Genomic DNA, 24,884 nt, shown 5'->3' on the forward strand with positions numbered 1-24,884 from the left:
ACGAAGGGCCCATCGATCCACGGAACGCATGCAGGCAATGCGGGGAAACACGGGGACACTACGCACATGGGTGTCGCAACGAACGAAGAGATTTCTGCTGGCAGTTTGGCCGAGTAGGTATACTAGCGCGTGACTGCTGTCGTGGACAGCAGGGAAACGGGCAGAGACCCCATTGGTAACGAGGGGTGGCGTCTCAACAAACCCAACCTCGTACCCAGTAAGCACATTTAGGCCGACCCAAGGGCGAATCTTGGCTACAGTAACCCTGGATGGAGAAGAAGTCATGGCGTCAATAGATACGGGGGCGACACGAAGTTTCATCAGCGAGAAGACAGCGGCGAAAATAGACGCACGGAGGTTCAAGATGATACAGACGGGAGTGGTGATGGGCGATGGCAGCGCAGCATGGATAGCGGAGGCCGTGGACGCAGATGTAAAACTGGGGGATGACGTGCATCAGAGTGAGTTGTTAGTTCTGCCTGGGTTAGTCGACAGCGTGGTGATCGGGCAGACTATCTGGCAAAGGCTAAATTTGAGCTGAGCTGTGGCAACGAAACAATAATGCTATGAGCAGAAAAGAGAGCGCAGGAGATGGTAACGTGTACAGCCATAATGGAAGACGAAGGTAGCGCAAGTATCGAGAAAGACGTAAGGAGTGACGTGGCGGTGAGTACCTTCCTAAAGCGTGAATTACAGATTTTCGGAAAATTGACAGGAGTATCCAACGTTGCCACGCATAAGATAGTGATGCGAGATGACCGTCCAATCAAACAGCGGTATTTCCATAAGAACCCAAAGATGTAGGAGATCATAAACAAGGAGATAGACGAGCTGATAAAGAAAGGTTGCATCGAACTATCACACAGCCCACAGAGTGTACCAATAGTTCTAGCCCGGAAGAAGAACGGCAAATGGAGACTCTGCGTTGACTATCGGCAGCTCAACGCCCGCTCAGTGCCAGATGCGTACCCACTCCCAAGAATACAACATATCTTGGACAGACTACGTAGCGCGCGTTTTATCAGCAGTCTGGACCTCAAAAACGGTTATTCGCAAATCCCGATGGAAGAAGATAGCAAGAAGTATACAGCATTCACCGTGCCCGGCCGAGGGTTGTATCAATGGAAAGTGATGCCGTTCGGTCTACATTCCACTCCGGCTACGTTTCAGCAAGCACTCGACCGTGTTATTGGCCCAGAGTTGGAACCAAATGCTTTTGCCTACCTGGATGATATCATCATCACCAGCACCACCTTGGAAGAGCACATAAAGCACCTAGGAGAAGTATTTCGGCGGCTACGGAGGGCGAATCTGAATACCAACCCAGAGAAATGTGAGTTCTTTAAGAAAAGTTTAAAATATCTAGGCCACGTCGTCAGGGGAGGAAGGAATACACACGGATCCCGACGGCTGTCAAGGAGCTGACGCCACCACACAACATACGAGAGTTAAGTCGATTTCTGGGGATCGTTTTATGGTACCGGAGGTTCGTACCCGACTTTTCAAAAGTCGCGCACACACTGACGTCAATGTTGAAGAAGGGAAGTAGGTGGAAATGGTCCTAAGAACAACAGGCGGGATTAGAAGCGTTGAAGAATGCACTAATACAAGCACCGGCACTAGCTTTGCCCAGATTTTACTAAAAGATTTCGATTACAGACAGACGCGAGCGATTATGGTCTCGGAGCAGTTCGCACACAGGGGTTGGATGACGAGGAGCGAGTGATAGTGTATGCTAGCCGCCGGTTGAATAAAGCCGAGGTAACTACTCACCAACTGAGAAGGAATTTTTAGCAATCGTGTGGGCAATAAGGAAAATGAGACCGTATTTGGAAGGGCACAATTTCACGGATCACCTGGCTTTGAAATGGTTGAAAGCGATCGAAAGTCCGTTAGGCCGGATCGCTAGATGGGCGCTCGAGTTACAGCCGTATTCGTTCGACGTACAGTATAGGAAGGATAAGATGAACGTGGTCGCATATGCACTTTCGAGGCAGCAACTGGAGAACAGCTGGGTAGCCTTACGACACATGAAGACAATTTGAGTTGCAAGTGGTACACGTCAAAGATGGCTGAAGTAACGAGGACACCAGAGAAGTTTCCCGAATACGCCATAGAGGAAGGAAGACTATACAGACGAATTGGAAGTCAAATAGATGGTGAGGATGCTGTAACATGGAAGTTATGCGTGCCGACATTGGAGAGGCGAAAAGTGCTTAACGAGATTCACGACACACCAAGCGCAGTACACATGGGGATACGGAAATCCATCGCCCGTGCTATGATGCGGTATTACTGGCCTGTGATGTTCAGGGACGTAAGGAAGTACGTGCAAGAGTGCCACTTATGCCAAGTCTACAAACCCAGACAGCAACAAGCTGCAGGTAAAATGCTCACGCAGATTTCAGATGAACCTTTTGCTACCGTTTGTGCAGATTACGTTGGACCACTCCCTCGTTTGAAGCATGATAATACAATGGCATTAGTTTTCATGGATCGATTCTCGAAATGGGTAGAGGTCATAGCAATACGGAAAGCAAAGACGGAGAATCTGATCAGGGGAATGAGAGAGAGGATTTTGGCACGATTTGGCGTACCAAAAGTTCTAATAACAGACAATGGAGCACTGTTCACGAGCAGGCATTTTAAGACATTTTTACAAGAGGCTGGCATAAAGCACCAGCTCACGGCACCGTACACACCGCAAGAGAATCCGACGGAGAGAGCGAATCGTAACATCAAGAGGATGATAGCGCAACTCACTGGGAAGGAACATAAAACATTGGATGAGTTGTTGCCAGAGATGACACTAGCACTGAATACGAGCGTATGCGAGTCAACAGGCTACAGTCCAGAATTCGCGGTACAGGGTAGGGAACCGAGGATCCCCAAGGCCCTCTACGATGAGCAAACATTTGGCACAGGCGAGGAGAAGGTGGCTCTCAGTGAAAATATGACGAAATGAAAGAGGTATATCAGATGGCACGTCATAGACAACAGCAAGCATCAGCGGAGCAGGCAATGCATGTTAATTTACGTAGGAGACAGTGGCAACCGGCGGTGGGCGACTTGGTACTGGTAAAAGAGCATCAGCTGTCCAAGGCAGTGGACAACTTCGCAGCAAAGTTAGCACCAAGATACAGTGGGCCTCATCGTGTAACGAACTTCGTATCGCCCGTAATCGTCAAACTAGTCAAGGTGCATAACAGCAAAAGAAGAATGGCACATATAAGCGAGCTAAAAGCCTACCATCAGGCGACAATCGAAGAAGAAGCAAATCCGGAAACAGAAAGAAGAATACGTTCACCCCGCGAGCGGGGTAAGTCAAAACCGTCCCGCCAAGCCCCGAATGGGGGCTTCACCGAAGTTCCCATCGGGGAACAAACGAGCCGACTGACGACGATAGCAACAACACAACACGCACCATCATCAGCATCGTGTAATAGAACCCCGAACCAACATTTCAACGAGATATCCACCGAGGAACACACAGAGCAAATGGCCGTAGTAAGAGCAACGCCACGCGGGTCACGGAAGAAGATCAGGCGGATTACAGCACTTTAGTGATATATGGTTCACTAGCTCTCGCCAATTCAGGTGCAAATGGTTCCAGAATCGAACGCGCAGACATAATCAACAATCAACAGGTGGTAGATGGAGACCGGAGTGGGTGGCGTACAGCACAAGCGTAAGCCCCAACCCTGGACAATGGGATCCAGACGGCGATTAACTACGCCAACAACATAACCAGCCAATGTTCTAACCTGATGACCGAATTCTGCATAACATTTCATTTTAGAGCAAGGCCCAGATCGCGAGAGAATACCCCATAAAGAACGCAAGCATTGACCGCTACGATAAATTGAATTTTACAATGGTGACAGTAAGCCACATTGCGGCAGGTGAGGGGAGAGTGTGAGGATTCAAATCCACCGGCTTTGGGGCCCACACATTCCAACCTAGATAATCTACAATTACAAATTATATGTCATTTTTCGAAACACCCTAATATATATGACAATGAATTTATATCAGTGCATATAGCATGTAAAACATATAAACCTGAATTATATAAATTGAATTTACACACATAAAATAATCATTTTTCTGAAACACCCTAATATACACTTATATATTTATTATTTCGAAAAAACATAATTTTCTCTGCCCGCATACGGCAAATATTTTGGTTGGATATTATATTTTGCATAGAGATCAAACGGAAAAAACTTTGGCTTTGCATTGAGATCAACGAACCTGCTGGAATTCTAAACAACGATGGGAATACAGAAACGCAATAAGCAACACACATAAGCTCCCACTGCAAGAGCACCAAAAACGTACAAGCATACGTATACAAAGAAATTGCAACCAAGCACAGCAGGCATTGAAGCGAACCGTCAAGGCGGACGTCGCACAAAGAGGAAACAAAAAAATGCAGTGTACTAGAAAGACGTCACCTCGGCATACCAACAACAAAGCGTGGGTACTAGGCAGCCATAAACATTACACTTGCAAGTTACTTACGAAGGGCAACCAACTCGTTGACAACAACAAGGCACAATAAGCAGGCATCAGAGGGAAATTGACAGTAACTATGCTAACTAAGTGGAGATGCGTACCAATGAACTCGCATGCTAGGGGGCAGTCCAAAGGGAATTACTACATATGTAATTTAGAAATAAATACTTATAAGCAAGTATATAATTGAATATATGGGTAGAATAATACGGTTAAACGTAGGATACCTTATGTATATACATATAATAAGCAAGGTTTATTGTTGCAGGATAAATGTCCACCTGCGCGTGGACAAGTATAAAAGGGCGACAAATTTTGCGAATTTGAGTAGTAGCTATCTAGGTATAGTAGCCTGCTAACGCCTTGTTTAGCGGTGAATGGGACTTCTTTTGGGGTCTTTGGGGGTTTTTCAACCCCATCGTTAGAGGCATTGTGGTGGTTTTTCCACCTCCGCAACCTTCAGGAAGAACAGGGTTACTTTAAGTTTCATACTCGGTGGGGGTCTTACCAACTCCACCGACTGGGAGGAAGTGGTGGTTCTCCATCTCCGCTTTCTTTACGAATAGGTTGAGATTTTAGTTTAAGCGTAGTCCCGGTGGGGGTTTTCCCCACCCCATCGGCGTAGAACCGACGGTGGCTTCCCACCTCCGTCGCCGTAACTTCAAGGGTGTTTTTGCAATTAATTTGAATAAAGAGTTTATAACGTTTAAACAACAAACAGGATCTTTTTCTTTAAAAGGAGACGATAGGGATTCTTCTCCCTTCCCACAGGGATCCTGGATGGACTGAGTATACCCCGGCGTAAGGAAAAGTCCGTCACATCACAAAATGTAAACGTCACTTAGAACTTATATAGAAAACCAAAATTCAACAGACTTCTAAGTCAAGTTAAGTGTAGCTAAGTTTTGAGTAATCAGTAACATGCAATGTTCATTTAACAGAACTGTAAGTGACAAGTGACTTGTCTTGTAGGGCCATGTATTCTTATGGAGACATGCACATTTAGCGACAGTCGTACGACACGACACGACCAAGTTGACGTCCCTCCCAGAAATCGTCATCCTCCCAGCAGCTCCTTGCAGCGGGACTGCTCCATATTCTCTTGCTCCAGGAAGGTCTCCAACCCAATCCGGGTCCGTCTCCTAACCCCGTTCCTGAGAAATGGTTTTGCTGCATCTGCCGGAAAGGAGTCGTTTTAGGACGGTCATACTCTGTTCAGTTTGTCTCGTGTAAGGGATTGTTGCATCGGACAGGTTGTTCTGGGCTTGATCCCAAAACCCGACGTCCACGTAACTTTTAAAAATCTTTTGTGGCTTCTTGCTGTTCACGCCCATGGGCGTCAAGTAGTCTACGCCTTAGTGCGCCCCCACTACCTTCCAGCAGCCCCGCTGCTCAGCAAGCCACAACAAGTACCCGCTGTTGCTTGCGCCCCATGGCGCCAACAACTCAAACGGCTGCTACCACACATAACTACTATCTCTGTAGTAGAGCCGGTAGCAATGCTTAGCATCAGCCCCTGCCCCCGTCTTCCCCCCACCCCGCCCTCCCTCTTTTCCGGCATCAATCCTGTAGGGCAAGGAAACAGACTCTTAGCCCCACCTCCGTTTGCACCGTTTGCCAGCACAGAATATATATGTTTGCGACATCCGCCCAACGCAGCTCCTGCCTTGGACGGTGCCACTTTCCTAGATGTTCTGGTCTCCGCGACGGCAACCCCCCGACGGGTTTCATTGCGCCATGTTGCCAGGTCGGAAACCCAAATCCACGGGGTATCCCAATGCTTACCAAAGGACGTCCAGCCCCAGGATAACAACAGCAGTTGCGTCCAGCTTTTCACTACCCAGGCGCAGTCACCCATCACTTACTCCTAGAGTGACGACGTCTCCCCCGTTGCACTTCAGAATTCTGCAGTTAAACTGAAGTGGATTAACTGGAAAGATCACGGAGATAGCCGATTTCATGAAGCGGCACAACATCCGCATCGCTGCGATTCAAGAGACCAAACTCACAGCAAGAAGAAACGACGTTCTGCACAATAAACGGAGATACCCATACACGTATGGCAAGAAGTTGTCACAGTTCGCCGGATATATCTATCGTGAGCGCAGGACTCGTAAATTGCGTCAACTGGTAGCCGATGGTAACATTGGCATCCGACCACCTGCCTATACTTATTTCGCTCGAGCGTACCGCCACAGAAAAACGCACTTTCATAAACTTTAAAAAAGAAAAGTGGGACGAATACAAATCCTTCACAGACAGCCGCTTTGCTGCCCTCCCCATCCCGACTGATGCTCGCCAAGGGGAGCGTGCTTTCCACAAGGTGATTGAACCCGCTTCGGTTCGCTTCATTCCCGTAGTTAGTATTCCCGAAATTCGGGCCAACTTTCCGGCGGAGGCCGCAAATTTAGCGAGAGAACGTGACCTTATAAGACAGCTCGATCCCGGCTTCCCCCAAATTAGGGATATAAACCAATGCATCAGATTGCTTGTCGATGAACACAAGCGGGCGAAATGGGAGGAGCACCTAAGCGGTTGTAACTTCTCTGCCGTTGTAGGTAAACTTTGGTCCACCGTAAAGTCCCTATCGAATCCGTCTCAGCACAATGACAAAATTTCCATCGCCTTTGGCGATAAAGTGCTGTCGGATGCGAAAAAATGAGAGAGCGCTTTCTGCCGACAATATATTATGCATCCTACGGTCGAAAAAGATAGACGGAGAGCCAACAGACACGAACATAAACATAAATTCAGTGCGTCGCCAATTACCATCACCGCCAAAGAGGTTGACGATGCCATCGGACATGCTAAACCATCCAAAGCTGTGGGCCCAGAAGGCATAGCCCTGCCGATGCTTAAAATCCTAGGGAAAGAGGGTTTCAAATATTCAGCGCATGTCTTCAACCTGTCTCTTTCCACCTTTGTCATTCCCGAAAAATGGAAAATGGCCAAGGTGGTCCCGCTACTAAAGCCTGGGAAACAAGCTAGCACATGAGAGTAATATCGCCTGATATCTCTCCTATCGCCAGTAGTCAAGACGCTTGAAGCCATTTTGCTCCCCTACTTCAAAGCAAATTTTCAGCTGGCCTGTCATCAGCATGGCTTTAGAAAACTCCATAGCACCACCACTGCGCTAAATGCCATTAGCACCCAGATAAATTGTGGTCTAAATCAAAAGCCCCACAATAGAACAGTACTTGTTGGGCTAGACCTATCTAAAGCTTTGGTACGGTCAACCATGGGACGTTACTGCAAAACCTGGAAGGGTCTACCCTTCCCCCATCTCTTAAAAGGTGAACCGCAAGCTATCTGGGTGGTCGGCAGGCTTCGGTGTAATTCAGAAACGAAACATCATAGCCAAGAAGAATTAAACAAGGGGTGCCACAGGGTGGTGTCCTATCCCACTTTTTTTTAATTTCTACATAACAAAACTGCCTTCGTAACCGGAAGGGGTTATTATAGTTTCGTAGGCCGATGATTGCACAATAATGGCCACAGGCCCGGTTGAGCTTTGCAACAGAATAAACGGCTACCTCCCTGATCTCTCCAGTTTTTTCGCCTCGCGAAACCTGGAATTATCACCGATTAAATTATCCGCGACCTTATTTACAACATGGACGTCCCAAATGTCGACCATTTTGAACATCCACCTCGATGGCACTACGCTGCCGACTGTCCTACACCCCAAAATCTTGGGTGTGACGTTTGATCAGGATCTACATTTTGGTGAGCATGCAGCTGCAATTGTACCGAAAACCCAGAGCCGTAATAAAATCCTCAAATCTCTTGCTGGCAGTAATTGGGTAAAAGATAAGGAAACGCTCATTACTACTTACAAAGCAATTGGCCAGCCGATTGCATGCTACGCGTCCCCTATATGGTCGCCAAGCCTTAAAACTACTCACTGGAAGAAGCTACGGGCCTGCCAAAATACTGCTCTCAGAATCGCCACCGGCTGTCTTCTTATGTCCCCAGAGCACCATCTACATAATGAGGCGAGAATACTCCCCACCAGGGGAGAAATGAGATGCTAACCTAACAGTTCCTGTTGAATACCCAGAAACCTGGGCATCCCAACAGGTATCTGATTGATGAGCCAACACCGCCTAGGGGCTTAAGGAGCCATTTCCGTAAGCCTTCTGAGGAAATACGGCACCTGAGAACTCAGCCGTATGAAGCCAAAAAACACAAGCAGGTCCTCAGTGAACTCCACAAACAGGCGTCCGACCTTTATGCCGGGTATTGCCCGGTGAATCCAGTACTCAAAGAGCAGTACCCAAAACACGCGGAAAACGAACGCACACTCCCCAGGGAAACACGAGTCACTCTAGCTCAACTTCGATGTGGATACTGTAACAGGTTAAACTCTTACCTATCCAGAATCAACCTCGACATTCAAAATGTATGCCCCGCTTGCAATGTGTCCCCACATGACACCAATCATCTCTATTGGATGGGGCAAAGCAATGCTACAACAACAAAAACAACAACCAAGTTGACGAAGTAGGCAAAAATGCCGCGAATATTTTGTCCGAATGTGTCGCTACATGTCGCGTCATATAATGTGCATGAACCTTAAGGCAGTGCATCGATGATATATTTACGACTTTCCTAATCCTTCTTGGCCACTCCAAAGCCTTCGACTCTGTCGACCATACACTACCATGTAAGAAGCTGAAAAACAGTTTAATTTTTCGAGCCATGCAACCAACCTTATCAGTTCTTATCTAGACGGCAGAACTCAGGCAGTATCTGTAGATAGTAGAAAGTCAAACTTGTAAGATGTCTTACGTTCCATCCTAGGTCCTCTGTTATTTGTGTTGTACATTAATGACTTGCCTAGTGTTCTCAAGTATTGTGACGTCCACATCTACGCTGACGAAGTTCAATTGTATACGTGCTGTCCTGTCGATTGTACCAGTTTATGTATAAGCAACTTGAATCACGATCTGCGCCAAATAGGAGTATGGGCTTCTAGGAACGGCTTATGTCTAAATCCTTGAAAGTCGAAATGTATCGTCATTCGTAGAAAGCCGCTGGCTACAAATGCCTTAGATAATATTATGTTCGAAAACTCTGTTATAGAATATGTTGACACGGCAAGAAATCTTGGTATAGTTTTTAACAAAATATTGACATATGTATATGAGCTGAATACGCTTGATCACGTTTGCTATTACTCTGAAAAGTTGCTAGACATATCCTTTGACAACATTCTAAAGGTTAGAACTCTTACTACCTTACATAAGATAATTTAAACCAAAGAACCTCATTACCTATTTCGAAGGTTTCAATTTCTTCATTCAACAAGGTCAGTCCTCCTCGTGCGTGTTAAATACCGCATGTTAGTCTCTGAACGGCAATTCATTGTCACTTCGATCCGTCTTTACTCCCTTCCAACTAGAATACAGCAAATAAGTAATGCACTGCAGTTCAAGAAAGAGATAATTTGCTTTTACAACTGACTCTATTTTCCTTCCTTAGCTTATGTACTTTACTGGTTTCTCATCCTGTTTTACACACCACCTTCAACCTTCTCTAAGGGTTAAACTTACTACCGTACTGCTGTTGCAACTCTCCTTTAACCTTAATTTCTGTTCTTCATTCCTAGGCTAAGCTCTACTAAAACATTTTTTAATGAAAATTTCTTATCAATTTTCTATTATCTATTGTAACTTAATTAGTTAATTTATTGTAAATATAAATATTTTTTTTGTTTTTGTTATTATTTTTTTTTTGATCTTATGCTGTGTTGATTAGCACTTAACATAATTTTGTCAAATTGTTGTGTTGGGAAATTAAATAATAAAATGCAAAGTACAAAATACAAATACAAAGGATAACACCTATGATCACAATAACGATAGGATGCAGCATGGTGCTAACGATCCCATAGATACAAAAACTGAACATGGTTATCCTATCCCCAACGCAAACGTATCGCACGGAGCGAATCATGCACACTACATGCGCACCGTTCTGGTAGAGATAAGAAAACCTGACTATCGAGATGACTATGTCGAGTAATAAATCAAACTTAAGATTATAATGAAATTAGCCGTGTTTTTTTATACACGCGTATACGTTTACGTTTGCGCGAGAAAAAAACGCCTATCCTTGCTTAGATAATGCTTAGGAGACCCCTATAGCGGCAGTGGTTAAATAACTAAATCAGTTGCGATGAATTGTGGACACACATAGAATACATAGAATTAATGTAGAGGCTCAAACAAAAACACATATTTCAGTTACATCTGAGTATAATTTGTATTGATATTTAGAAGTACACATTTTATGCGCAGCAATTTCAGATGTGTATTTAAAGTTTGACGCTTAGCAGTCCATATAAAGTTTAAGCGTATAGAAGTTTACGTGTTAAAAAGAACACGGCTATTGTAAAACAACCGATTTAATTTAAGCTATTTAAGAGGGAAAATGACAGTTGTTATTAAAGATAGCTGGCAGCTCTATGTATTGCATCGATATCATTGTGAATGATGACTAAGTGTGATATCTTCTGCATAAACGTCAAAATTCCAAAGTGATTGGATCACCTGATTTGTAAATGACTATCGCTGTCTCATTCTGTATCTCTTTCTATCACCCGCTGAAGATAGGCGCCGCCATATTGAACAGTCTGTCAAAACGCTGAAAAGTATCCATTTTGAACAGCCTGTCAGGCAGTTGACAGATAAGATAACACACTTAGTCATCATTCACAATGATCGATATGTTTACTATTACACTCATCTCTAGTATTATAGACGTCCATGTAAAACCAAATATCACTTTTAGAAGATTACGCATTCATGGCTTCAAAATTGCTTCGCCTTGCGCAATACGTCACAGTTGACTGCTTTAGCTAATGAAAGAAAGAGGGTAAAATAACAAGAGCAAAAGGAAAATGACGTAAAAATTGCCCATAAAAAACCGCTGATCTCTTGTTTACATGCGCAATGCGCAATCATGTAAGAATGATTTGTGATGTAAAACCATGCTTCGTTTCCACTTGTACCACAAATCAAACAAGAAGATTGTGCATTCACGACTTCAAAATTGATTCGTTCTGCGCAATTACGTCACACTTGACTGCTTCAGGGAATGAGAGAAAGAGAAAAAAAACAAGAGCTAAAGGCAAATGGCGTAAAAATTGCCCATAAAAAACACCTGAATTAATGTTTACATGCGCAATGCGCCACCTTCAATGTTCCATCCCCCGCAAATATGTACCCGTAAATTCATTAGCAAAATGACTAAAATCTGTGTCATTGGAACACGTAAATCGTTAAGTATCATTTGTACAGGGCAGGACCAAGTTTTGTGACCAGTCCATTCCGCCGTACCTATTTATGTGATTGTCCATACTGCTCACACATATACGGTATGAGGTTAACGAAACGTAAACAAACTATAGTGCTGTACTGTTCTAAAATTCACGTTATGGCGATAATTTTTTAAGTTATATACCTGTAACTTTACTAGTATTTTTACAGTATTTTTACGTTAATATGCACACCTTTTCACTAGTATTATGACCGTTTTTATACTTGGATTATACTGCTATATAAATAAAACACTTCTTTAATTTAAATCCATTAACATTTCTTTTATTCAACATTTTTATAACATATTAGATTATTTATAATAGTTGTAAATTATTAACTATAAGCCTTAAGGAAGGAATAGTTTTCCAGTCAGTGAGCCATAAATACAAATTTTATTGTATGCGATTGTATGCATACCAAGTTAAGGGAAACTTAAATAAATTAATTACCCAGCAAAAATCGAGTGACCAAAAATGGCGACCAACAACAAAATATCCCACATTGTTCCACAATTGTTAGTATGGCAGAATGAGATGGCCTAATTGAAATGCCCGATACATATATGCTTGCCTTTTCTACATGCTATGTACCCTCAAATACGTCACAAAAATTTTTTATGAATCCGCCGTTCCGTTTACCATTTCATTCGTGTAAATTTTTTGCTGAATATTTTGGGTTGGTCGTCGTTGTTGCTAGTTCTTAAAACGTTCAGAAAGTGTTAAATTTGTATGGAAAAGAATAAATAATAAGGAAAAACAAAATGTTGCCAAAGTGCATTTACATATAACATATTTAAATAATCGAAATCATTAATGGTTGGTGTATAGATTAACCAAAAATATTTAACACGAAGGTTAAGGTGGTGATTACAATATTTCTAAGAATTCGAGTGTACATTTCATTCGTGTCAATTTCTTAAAATGTTCAGAAAGTGTTAAATTTGTATGGAAAAGAATAATTAATAAGGAAAAACAAAATGTTGCCCAAGTGCGTTTACATATAACATATTTAAATAATCGAAATCATTAATGGTTGGTGTAGAGATTAACCAAAAATATTTAATATTACGAAGGTTAAGGTGGTGATTGCAATATTTCTAAGAAGTGTATACACATAATCAACGCATGATTAGCATTTATATGCCAAAATAGGAATTAAATTTAAAGGAACTTTACCACCAAAAAGTCCCATCGTGATTTCGTCGACCACATTTCACATGTTGATCCTATCGACGGGGTAGTTTCCATCGATCCCAAAAAAAGATCGCAAGGTGTTTGGACAAGTACTTGCCGCTTTCAGATATGGACGTGAGGATTTGGGCATGCTTGGTCTGACATTTCGTAACGACTTGTATTTAGCGCATGAGCAAATATATCCGCCACAATAAACTGAACGTTTGAAGTTCCTCCTTATTGTCCAGTTTCTGTGTCACTACAACCCTCGCCTGGCGATACGGGTAAATCTTGTGGCGTTGACTATGAGTTAAAAGCCTTTGTTGGTAAGTATAATTAACAGTAACCAATAGCTACATTGTAAAAAAAATAATGCACACGTATATTAAAAAAAAATACTATTTGGAGCCTGAGAATCAGATTCACTTGGGCAAATCATAAGAGTGGTATTCGTGTAAAATTTTCAGTTGTTTCCATTGTAACAAATATATATTTTGATTAAATCATAGGGTAATTCTTTACTTTAGCTCACAACTGCTAAAACTCGTGCAAAATTATTGGGAGGGGTGTCAAAAGACGTGCTTTGGGCCCAGAATCACAAATTAGAAAATTTGCATGTGGTTGTTGTAATTTTGATGATTTTGTTGAACCCACAAGAAAAGCTGGGTAAAAGTGTTTTGCGCGGATATAGTTTTGGTCTCCAAACCGGTGTTGGACCCACCCAGGAAAGGTGTTCTGCGCAAAATTACTTTGGATCCCACCCCCGGTTTCGGAACCCCCCAGGGCATTTTTCGGTTTTGGAAATATCTTTTCACAGAAACTAATTATTTAATTTCCGCTTTCGGATTCGTGGTCCTGGGTTCATAACGCGTCTTTGAAACCTCGCAATATTTTTGGACGACTTTTAGCAGTTATGAGCTAAAATAAAGAATTACCATAGCTTCTCCAAACCCAATTGTCAACCTCACCTATCCGTGGCGAGTCCTGTTTCATTAACAGCCGAGGCTCTGCGACCCCGAACTCCTCATGGATCTAGGGGGTGGGATGGCCTAGAAGGTCGCATGTGGTCATAACAAATCGTTCCCGAGATGGCCAGAATTGGTAAAGGACCATCAACATCGATAACACTCCTCAAGGCCTTCCAGGAGTGTACTTATCGCTACAACAGCATTAGTTCTGCGCGGAAACGATTTGATCCCAAAATTATGTTGAACCTAATGGTTATTATTTCAAAACGCCACCGAAGCCCACTAAACAGCAAATGGTGTTATGTGCAAAGATCTGTTATTTTGAATTCAAAATTTTTAGTTAACGCTTTTGTACTACGAAGGTCAAAACGCATCGTTTGATACCCCTCGATAAGTTTTGATAACAATTAGGTAATGCACGGTCTTGTATAACTTAAGAAGTAGATTAATTTCTTGGAAGTGTATTTGCATATCCATATCAACCAAATACTAGCCCCTTGTCAAAAACATGGATATGACAAATTTTAGTGATGTGAAGACACGCGTTTACAGCTTACTGTTTTCGAAAAAACCGTCGTTTTGATTCAGACCTCGACATAGTGATAAGTTAAATCTTTGGCTAGCTAAATTGACACTGAAATGAAAAACTTCGTTTGTCAACATTCCTGTTTCTGGCAAGAGACCGTGTGGAATTTTACTTAATTATTATTTATTTTAGGCGAACCTACCAAGATATCCTGGAACTGTCAGAAGTTTGTCTAGACTTTACATTGTACAAAAATAATGTACGTTACAAATTTTCAGACACTCCCGTACTAAATGTTTCCATAACTGAACAAGATCGACATGTAACAATTTTGGTAACAACAGTTTGTAGTCTACATCACATACACTTTCCGCATCCAGATACACTGGCCGATAGTGGAGCAAATAATACTAACTTGCAGAATGGAGAAAGCAATGTGCAAGCAACAAGTGGAGGGATTTCTATAGATTTTAATGAGTCTCAAACATTTTCTATTTTTCACGATGCCAATAACTCATTTGTACGCAATCATCGAACAAGTAAGGCCAGCACACTACCCAAATCTCTTATTTATTTATGATTTCGTCTTTTTTAGGGCAATTCGTACTGGCGGTATCTTTACTGGATTGTGGTGAATCATATAAAGCATATGAGCTCTTTCTGCAATCAGCGAAAGGTGTTTTACGTGAACAATTTCTAACCGATAAAATTCTGAAGGGTGCATCACTCTCCAAACGCACGGAACATTTATCCATGTTTGGTGCAGATGGTGGTGGTTGTGGTGGTGATGCCTTAGATAGTAATATAAATAATCAAGTCATAACGCATTATTACCTAAAAGTTATACAATTATTTGAACAACATAATGCATTGGATCATATTATTTCAAAGGCTTACCACTCGCTAATGTATAATGCAGAATTATCGCGACGCAAAGATTGTCCACGTCAATTGGTTATAACATTATTCAACTGCAAAAAACTTGATTTGTTAATGCATTTTCCCTATGTTGGATTGCATGAGGAATTCGAAAATATTATAGAACCACGTGCACGCTCTTTAGTGATCGATCAAAATGAAGTATATGATTTTTTATATGCCTTTCATGTGAATAATGGTAATATGAGAAAAGGTATGCATACACATTTTTATAAACTAATTTTAAATATAAGGCTTTTTGATTTAAAGGTCTTATCGATGATATAGGATGATTCGATCTAATTTAGTTCTACACCTTTTCCAGTTTAAGTTCAGAAAATTACAATTCAAGTTCAGAATTTCCAATTTAAATTTAGAAATTTACAATTCAAGTTCAGAAATTTACAATTCATGTTCAGAATTTTCCATTCAAGTTCAGAAATTCCAATTTAAATTCAGAAAATTACAACTCAAGTTCCGAGTTTCCAATTTAAATTCAGAAATTTACAATTCAAGTTCAGAAAATTACAATTCATGTTTAGAATTTTCCATTCAAGTTCAGAAATTCCAATTTAAATTCAGAAATTTACAATTCAAATTCAGAAAATTACAATTCAAGTTCAGAATTTCCAATTTAAATTCAGAAATTTACAACTCAAGTTCAGAAATTTACAATTCATGATCAGAATTTTCCATTCAAGTTCAGAAATTCCAATTTAAATTCAGAAATTTACAATTCAAATTCAGAAAATTACAATTCAAGTTCAGAAATCCCAATTTAAATTCAGAAATGTCCAATTCAATATCAGAAAATTACAATTTAAATTCAGAAAATTGCAATTCAAGTTCAGAAAATTACAATTCAAGTTCAAGAAAATTCTCGGATATTTTTTTTTTCATCCGATGGAAATAAATGTATCTAAGATGGTATCTATGTGTTAAGGAAGCTTTGGACATCTTAACTCGTTTAAATCAATTTTGCGAGATAGCGAAGAAAAAAACTCTCGCTCATAAGGATCTGCACTGCGTATGACAGCAGTGATGACGAAGATATGACCACTTAAACAGTCAACGGAGCGTCCACACTCCCGGAAGTAACGTATAGGTACTGTCTGCATAGATCTTGGGGCCATATGTCAAAATATCTCAACTTATACGCCATCATCATCATTCATCATGAATTGGCACTTAATCGCGATTTTGGCAGTTTCGTAACAAATCATGCCAGCTTTCCTTTTCGCGGTAACTGACGGTGATTGGGAGCACCATGAGAGGTCAAGTCTTCCTCCACCTTCGCTACTCTACTGCTTCCAAACTACTATTTCGACTGAAATACTTTCTTGGCCGTAGCGTCATCTTGCACTTGTTGGAAAGAATTATCCTCCATTTGATTTCAAGATTTGGAATGCACACACCTTGAAGAAAACTTGGGGTACACTAGCCACACTTGGGGTACCGAAGCCACCATTTTGGCAACATAGTCAACGAAGCATCAACACTTTCGCAAGTAACATATAAGTATAAAATTAATTAATTAAAATTACTTTTGAAAATTAACACCCTACTTATAAATTTCTGAATTCGAACTGTAATTTTCTGAACTTGAAATGTAATTTTCTGAACTTGAAATGAAAATTCTGAGCTTGAGTTGTAATTTTCTGAACTTGAATTGTAGTTTTCTAAATTTAAATTTGAATTTCTGAACTGAAATTGTAATTTTCTGAACTTGAATTGGAAAATCTGAACTTGAATTGCAAACTTCTGAACTTGAATTGTAAATTTCTAAATTTAAATTGGAAATTCTGAACATGAATTGTAATTTTCTGAACTTGAATTGCAATTTTCTGAACTTAAACTGGAAAAGGTGTAGTGGACTGTTGAAAACAGTGATTTTTAATCTTTTTTCTTGCAGCTTCTGCTATTATGTATGAACAAGCGAAGCGTTTCCAGCTTGAAAGCGATACCGTTGTTTCTATGGAAAAGCGTTGAGCATCTCTTTTGGTTTGTATCAATTCATTACACTTTATTGATCGTCGTTATCGTTGGATTGCTAAACCTGTTAATGGTTTAGATGATGCACCACCTCAACCAACGCCAACATCAACGCATGCTGTCAATGATTCGTCTACATTAAATTGTGGACCAGATATTGATCTTTTTCGTGAACAAGTTGTTGTTTTAGAAATAAAAGATATCAAACGAGAGCTGTTGCAAACTGAAGCGCTAGTACGTTTAGCTGATCATCGAAAAGATGTGCAAACCATTATAAATGCAGGACCCCAAGAATTGGCTGCATTGAAGTTGGCTAATGGTTGCGAGACATCATCACTGCCAATATTTGATAGTTTAACTGGTGCTTGTGTGCGCATTACAGAGGAGGGTCCTAATGAGGCGTGGGCATGGTTCCAGGAAAACGATTTGGCTGGTAATTGGATTTCTTATTTCTAACCTGATAATAAATATAAAACATTTTTTTTTTTTTTTTTTGTAAAACATCTAAGATTTACCGCATCGAATTAAAGCTGCTGATATGGCTTGGTCTCTGCTGCAGATACTCATTTATGACAATGAATTGGAAAACTCAACACGCATTCGTAACTCTGTGGTGAATACGATGCTTGTTCTCAATGCTTTTGTGTCGCAGTGGCTTTATAATGATTATAAGGTATGTGGGCTCGTATGCCTCTCTGCATACAATTCTTTATTTTATGGCAAATATAAATTAGGAAAAGTTAATATATACGTGATGTGACCAATTCAAAAAGACGTTCAAAAATATTTCCACTGCTAATCGCAGAATTTAAAATGTTTCTTTGCAGAAAGCAAACCGCATGGAGCTTTTGCATTTGTTTGTCAAACATAGCCGCTTACTTGAAGCCGCCGAATTGACACGGGAAATGATTAGCGCTATGTTGGGTGCTGGAAGTGAATATTTCAGTTTTAAACATGCCATTGCCTTCGCAATTCAGGATATGTGCCTGCCAGTAAATAACTCTGACCTTTTGTTGTATGGTCTAAGATTAATTGCCGATGCAGATATTGACTATAAGCAGGTATTTAAATAAATTAATACACATAGAAAACATACATGTCTGATTTGCAATTCTCAGGTGCTTGCCGAGTTAGACGATATTATACAAACTTATATTGAAACAGCGCAACGCACAGCGGGTGACAAAATTCAAACGGCATACCAAAAAGAACAATCAAGTCAAAGGCAACAACTATCCTTGGCTTAAGTAATTAATAATTTATGTAAATTATATTTTAGCTTTTGTAAGTTAAACTATCTGAAAACACACTGAAATAATCTTGATTAAAAGCTATATAAGAACCTAATAATTCTAAGTTTGTTCCTACGTTCCTATTCTAAGCTTTTTATGCCTAATTAAAATTATGATCTAATTAAAATAATATTCAGCAATAAAGTTTGCAAAGATTTTTAAAGCAATATAATTGCAATGTATAACAAAAAAGTATTTTGAATATAAATATTTGTGATGAACTTAACTAAAATAATTCTAAGTTTTTTCCTACGTTACTAATCTAAGCTTTTTATGCTCTTATTAAAATAATATTCGACAATCTCGTAAAGTTTGCAAAGATTTTTAAAGCAATTTAATTGCAACGAATTTGTCAATAATTTTTAACCAAAATTTATAAAACAGATGTATAACTTAAAATATTTCGAATATAAATAATTGCTGATGAATTTAACTGATAGTACCAATACCATCAAATAAATGGTCCTTATAAATATTGTAATCACATAATTCAAAACAAAAAATTACTATGAGTACCTATGTACGTTTATTATTGCAAAATCTCGAAGGAAGAAAATTGCATGAAGTACCCTCAATGTAAAATTATTCCACTGAATGTATATATGGCATTTTAAACTAAAAAATGTGAAAACTTAAAAAAAAATTAAATCGGTATTTAAGTGTAAATCGATCCATGAAAGCATCGTAAAATAACTTATGTCTTTTTGTTAGTTAACGTTATCGTTTAGCCAGGTTTTGTTAAGAATTTTGTTATTTTTGTGGTATAAATCAACATTCAAAACAAAGTTACTCTGATTATGAGTTGAAATACTTTATAGTTTAGGTTGCGATATGTAAAATTACATATTTTTGTACACAGTTCTAAAATGTAAAGGAAAAAAGTTTATATTTGTCTATTAATTAAATTATTAAAAAGATATTGTTATATTAATGATATAGAGAAGCGCCAACACGAATGCAAGTGGTTTCAAACCTCTGGTAGGCAATTCACCACTTTAACTGTCAGAAAAAATGTTAAATTGTTCATTTTATGTAAAAAAATTTTGAAAGTTGCAATTGAAGTTCTGAAAGCTCAGGAATTTCAATTTAAGTTCAAAAAATTACAATTGAAGTACACAATTTTCAATAGAAGTTCAGTAAATTATAATTGAAGCTCAGGAATTTCAACTGCAGTTCAGCAAAGTACAACTGAAGTTCAGAAAATTACAATTTAAGTTCAAATATAATTTTCTGAACTACAAACAGAAATTCTGAACTTCAATTTTAATTTTCTGAACTACAAATAGAAATTCTGAGCTTGAATTTAAATTTTCTGAACTTGAATTGAAATTTTTGAACTTAAATTGTAACTTTCGAACCTCAATTGCAGCTTTCTGAACTAAAATAAAAAAGGTATAGCATTAAAATTGGCGAATTACAAGTCAACTTACTCAAATTGTGAATTGCCTACTCGCGATTTGATGGTTTACTGCAACCAATAGTTCTGTTAGTTCTTCTCTTTTGTTTTCTATATCATTAATTAATTTATTTAAGTTTCCCTTAACTTTGTATGCATACAATCGCATACAATAAAATTTGTATTTATGGGTCACCAACAAGACTGAAAAACTATTCCTTAAGACTTATAGTTAATAATTTACAACTAGTATAAATAATGTAATATATTATAAAAATGTTGAATAAAAGAAATGTTAATAGATTTGAATTAAAGAAATATTTTATTTATATACCCAGCAAAAATCTAGTGATCAAAGATGGCGACCAACAACAAAATATCCCACATTGTTCCACAATTGTTAGTATGGCAGAATGAGATGGCCTAATTGAAATGCCCGATACATATATGCTTGCCTTTTCTTACATGTTATGTACCCTCAAATACGTCACAAAAATTTTCTGCGAATCCGCTATTTGTTATTTTCAGCTTGAAACGCAACAGCAGAGTAATAAAAATTTATTTACAAATAATTTCGGTAATAATAAAAACTAAATTTAAATTAAGTGTTGTGTGCGCTACGGTATTTGCATTTATATTTTCCACAAAGGAACCAAAATCAAGTGAGTTTTAATGGATGTAGGTTATTGCGTTTTTGGTAGCATCTGCGTACAGTGAATAATTCAATTCGTGCATGCAATTTCTTTTGTGATTGTGGAAAAGATGTTGTGGAGAAAATGTTTTAATTTATGTTGTCTTTTAATGCATGTTTATTGGAAAGCCAAGAAAAAATAGTCGCTCAGCATCAGGTGGGGTAATTGTTTTTGTATATAAATGAACATTGCGAAAAATGTGACTATCGCTGCTTTGATGAAGGTGGTCGTTGCGAATATTTTTCCCTATGGTAATAGTCTAGTTGAGGGGTCGACTTCTAATACGCTACCAAAAATAACGAGAGAGGTGGCAGAACGCGTATTAATTTCGAGAACAATAATCCGAAGGCGGAAAGTAAAAATTTTATTTCTGTCCGGAGATATTTGCAGTTGAAATTGGTGATTTTCATGTGGTTGTTGTTGTGTTCGTGCCCACAAAAAAAATTGTACATCATATACCACACACCCGGACTTGGCATGGCGTAGCCTAGGGTTTTTTTTTTTAAGCGCTGCCGGAGGCCGCCAATGCAGAAAGGTGTTTTGCGCAAAAATACTATGGATTCCACCCCCCGTTACGGAGGTACCCGTGGATCAATCAAGGTGGTGATTGCAATATTTCTAAGAATTCCAAAATAGGAATTAAGTTTAAAGGAACTTTACCACCAAAAAGTCCCATCGTGATTTCGTCGACCACATTTCACATGTTGATCCTATCGACGGGGTAGTTTTCATCGATCCCGAAAAAAGATCGCAAGGTGTTTGGACAAGTACTTGCCGCTTTCAGATATGGACGTGCTTGGTCTGACATTTCGTAAAGACTTGTATTTAGCGCATGAGCAAATATATCCGCCACAACAAACTGGACGTTTGAAGTTCCTCCTTATTGTCCAGTTTCTGTGTCACTACAACCCGCGCCTGGCGATACGGGTAAATTTTGTGGCGTTGACTATGAGTTAAAAGCCTTTGTTGGTAAGTATAATTAACAGTAACCAATAGCTACATTGTAAAAAAAAATAATGCACAAGTATATTAAAAAAAAATACTATTTGGAGCCAGAGAATCAGATTCACTTGGGCAAATCATAAGAGTGGTATTCGTGTAACATTTTCAGTTGTTTCCATTGTTTCAAATATATAATTTGTTAAAATCATAGGGTAATTCTTTACTTTAGCTCACAACTGCTAAAACTCGTGCAAAATTATTGGGAGGGGTGTCAAAAGGCGTGCTTTGGGCCCAGGATCACAAATTAGAAAATTTTCATGTGGTTGTTGTAATTTTGATGATTTTGTTGAACCCACAAGAAAAGCTGGGTAAAAGTGTTTTGCGCAGATATAGTTTTGGTCTCCAACCCGGTGTTGGACCCACCCAGGAAAGGTGTCCTGCGCAAAATTACTTTGGATCCCACCCCCGGTTTCGGAACTCCCCAGGGCCATTTTTCGGTTTTGGAAATATCTTTTGACAGAAACTAATTATTTAATTTCCGCTTTCGGATTCGTGGTCCTGGGTTCATAACGCGTTTTTGACACCTCGCAATATTTTTGGACGAGTTTTAGCAGTTGTGAGCTAAAGTAAAGAATTACCATAGCTTCTCCAAACCCAATTGTCAACCTCACCTATCCGTGGCGAGTCCTGTTTCATTAACAGCAGAGGCTCTGCGACCCCGAACTCCTTATGGATCTAGGGGGTGGGATGGCCTAGAAGGTCGCATGTGGCCATAACAAATCGTTCCCGAGATGGTCGGGCCTGGTACCGGAACGTACCTGATCTGCATCCGGCAAAGGATCATCAACATCGATAACACTCCCCAAGGCATTCGGGGAGTGTCCTTATCGCTACAACAACAACAATACATCTATTTGAGATCGTTAATTTCTTTTGTCAAATATCTTTATTACTCTGCTTTTGTTGTTGCTGTTGTTGTTGTTGCCTGCTAAATATTCATATTTATAACAGGATTGACCTCGCGTAGGTGAGTTGCGGAAACTTTGAATGGGTTGCCAGCGCAATTTATAGCTTCTCCAACCCAATTGTCAACCTTACCTACCCGTGGCGAACCGATATTTCAATTTGGAAGCATTCTCTCAGAGACCTATTCCTTTCCAACCCCACTTAATTTAACTACAATCTTGCCGGTGTAATTCAGGCGCTTCTCATTCAACACTTGAACTAACTATTTCTGTCAGATAAATTGCCGGTTAACGTAAACCAAGCATTGAACAAAAGTGGTATGGTCACAAAAAGATGCATGTCAGAAACCTCTTCCCGTTATTTACCTTCATGTATCAACTGTAGTCTCTTTCATTCTAGATGTTGTCTACATTTCATCACTAAACCCCTTTCACTTGGAAATAAGTCGCATAATGCTGGACCATGGCAAGCATGTACTCTGTGAGAAACCACTTTGTATGAATGAGGATCAAACGTTGCAATTGATAGGACATTCGCATAGCAAAGGCTGTTTCCTAATGGAGGGAATTTGGTCACGTTGTGTACCCGCATATCAATACATACGCAAACAGATCGAGATCAACGCCCTGGGTGAGGTGCTCAATGTTAATTGTACATTCGGTTTGCCAATGGAAAAAGTCGGCCGTGTAATGTAAGTGATGTATGAGTGGATGAGTAAATCATTTACTTATTACTTATCTCTGAATTTGTATTTCCTCTTAGGCGGCGCAGTCTTGGTGGTGGTGTTACACTTGAATTGGGTGTCTATGCTTTACAGTTCGCATTGTGGATATTCGGCTATTTCCCACAAAATATCATGGCTAATGGTACATTGAATAAGGATGGTGTTGATGAAGAAGCTAATATTGTGCTACATTATGGACCTGATCGGAAAGCTGAACTAATGCTTAGCAGTCTGAAACGATTCGATAATAAAGCAATTATAAAAGGAACCGATGGCACTATGACTGTTAGTATAATTTATAGTCGTAAACATATCGTCGGTGAAAGTTCCAAACAACTGTTCTTGGTCATGTGTTCTTTGAAGATTTGAGGTGGTTATATCAATTCGCCTCCAAGACTGTCGGCTTACTACCGGGCGCATGGCATTTCTATCACTTTTTGGTATTAAGATCCCTCTATAGTGAAAGCCGTTTTATATGTGGTTTGAACTTTCAAAGACGATATAAAAGACGTTTATACATAAATTAATATGAGCTATGGAATTTTCAATGAAACTAGGTGCCGGACTATAGGTGTCCTGTGAAAATTATAGATGTAAATGGTGAAGAAAAAGAATTTCCATTGCCAAAAAGTGATTTATCAACATATTTTCCCAATCGCTTAGCGCTGAGTTTTGAAGCAGAAGAGGTACGTAATTGCATTTTAGAGCACAAAACACAAAGTGATTTACTTGATCATAGAGAAAGTTTGGCACTGTAATATATTGAGGATCAAATTCGTAGACAATTGGGCGTTACTTACGCAGAGGATAAAACAAATTTGTGCAAATCGTTCGAATAAGAAATTCACATCGGAATTTTAAAACAATTGTTTTTTTTTTTTTAATTAAATTAATATATGTAACATGTAACTAAAAAAATATCTACGAGCTTTTCAATGCTTTTTATACCCGCGTACTAGCTGCATATCCTCATCTTCGTATTCAGCATCCTGTTTTCGTTTCAATTCCCGTGCGTACAACTCTTTAAATGCTTCAAATTCAGCAAGTGTAACAGGGCACACCTTAGTTGCAAATGCATTGTCCGATTTATTGGTTATTTGATATAAAAGTGGATTCTTAGTTGGCTCATCTGGATCTACTTTAAGTGGTCTTGGTTTGAATAGACCCAGTCTTTCAAGAAAGACATGGCGGCAACGTATCTCCTCTAATGGCTTAGATAACGCTTCTAATTTTATTATTTCAGGTATTTCCACACGCATTACCTCTTTCAAGTACGTCACCTTTTCTTCGACACGTCGCTCCGACTGTTCAAGTAAATCCTGACAATTCATTAACAATTTCCAAACATTTTTGCTAGTGCCAGCAAATGATTTCAAATAACCAATATGTTTACGTAAACGCATGTTTTCGTTCACATCTAAAAGTTCTGGATATTTTGTTAGCAGTAAAA

The 24,884-nt window shown here is 39.5% G+C and overlaps 2 pseudogenes; both read left to right on the forward strand.

Annotated features, from left to right (window-relative positions):
- Nucleotides 1-2,961: 2,961 nt before the first annotated feature.
- Nucleotides 2,962-18,823, forward strand: LOC137241699 (nuclear pore complex protein Nup160 homolog; annotated as a pseudogene).
- A 2,765-nt stretch (nucleotides 18,824-21,588) lies between these two features.
- LOC137241700 (trans-1,2-dihydrobenzene-1,2-diol dehydrogenase-like) lies at nucleotides 21,589-24,273 on the forward strand (annotated as a pseudogene).
- Nucleotides 24,274-24,884: the final 611 nt, after the last annotated feature.

The sequence above is a fragment of the Eurosta solidaginis genome, chromosome 2, assembly GCF_040869045.1.
Source record: "Eurosta solidaginis isolate ZX-2024a chromosome 2, ASM4086904v1, whole genome shotgun sequence".
NCBI lineage: Eukaryota > Metazoa > Arthropoda > Insecta > Diptera > Tephritidae > Eurosta > Eurosta solidaginis.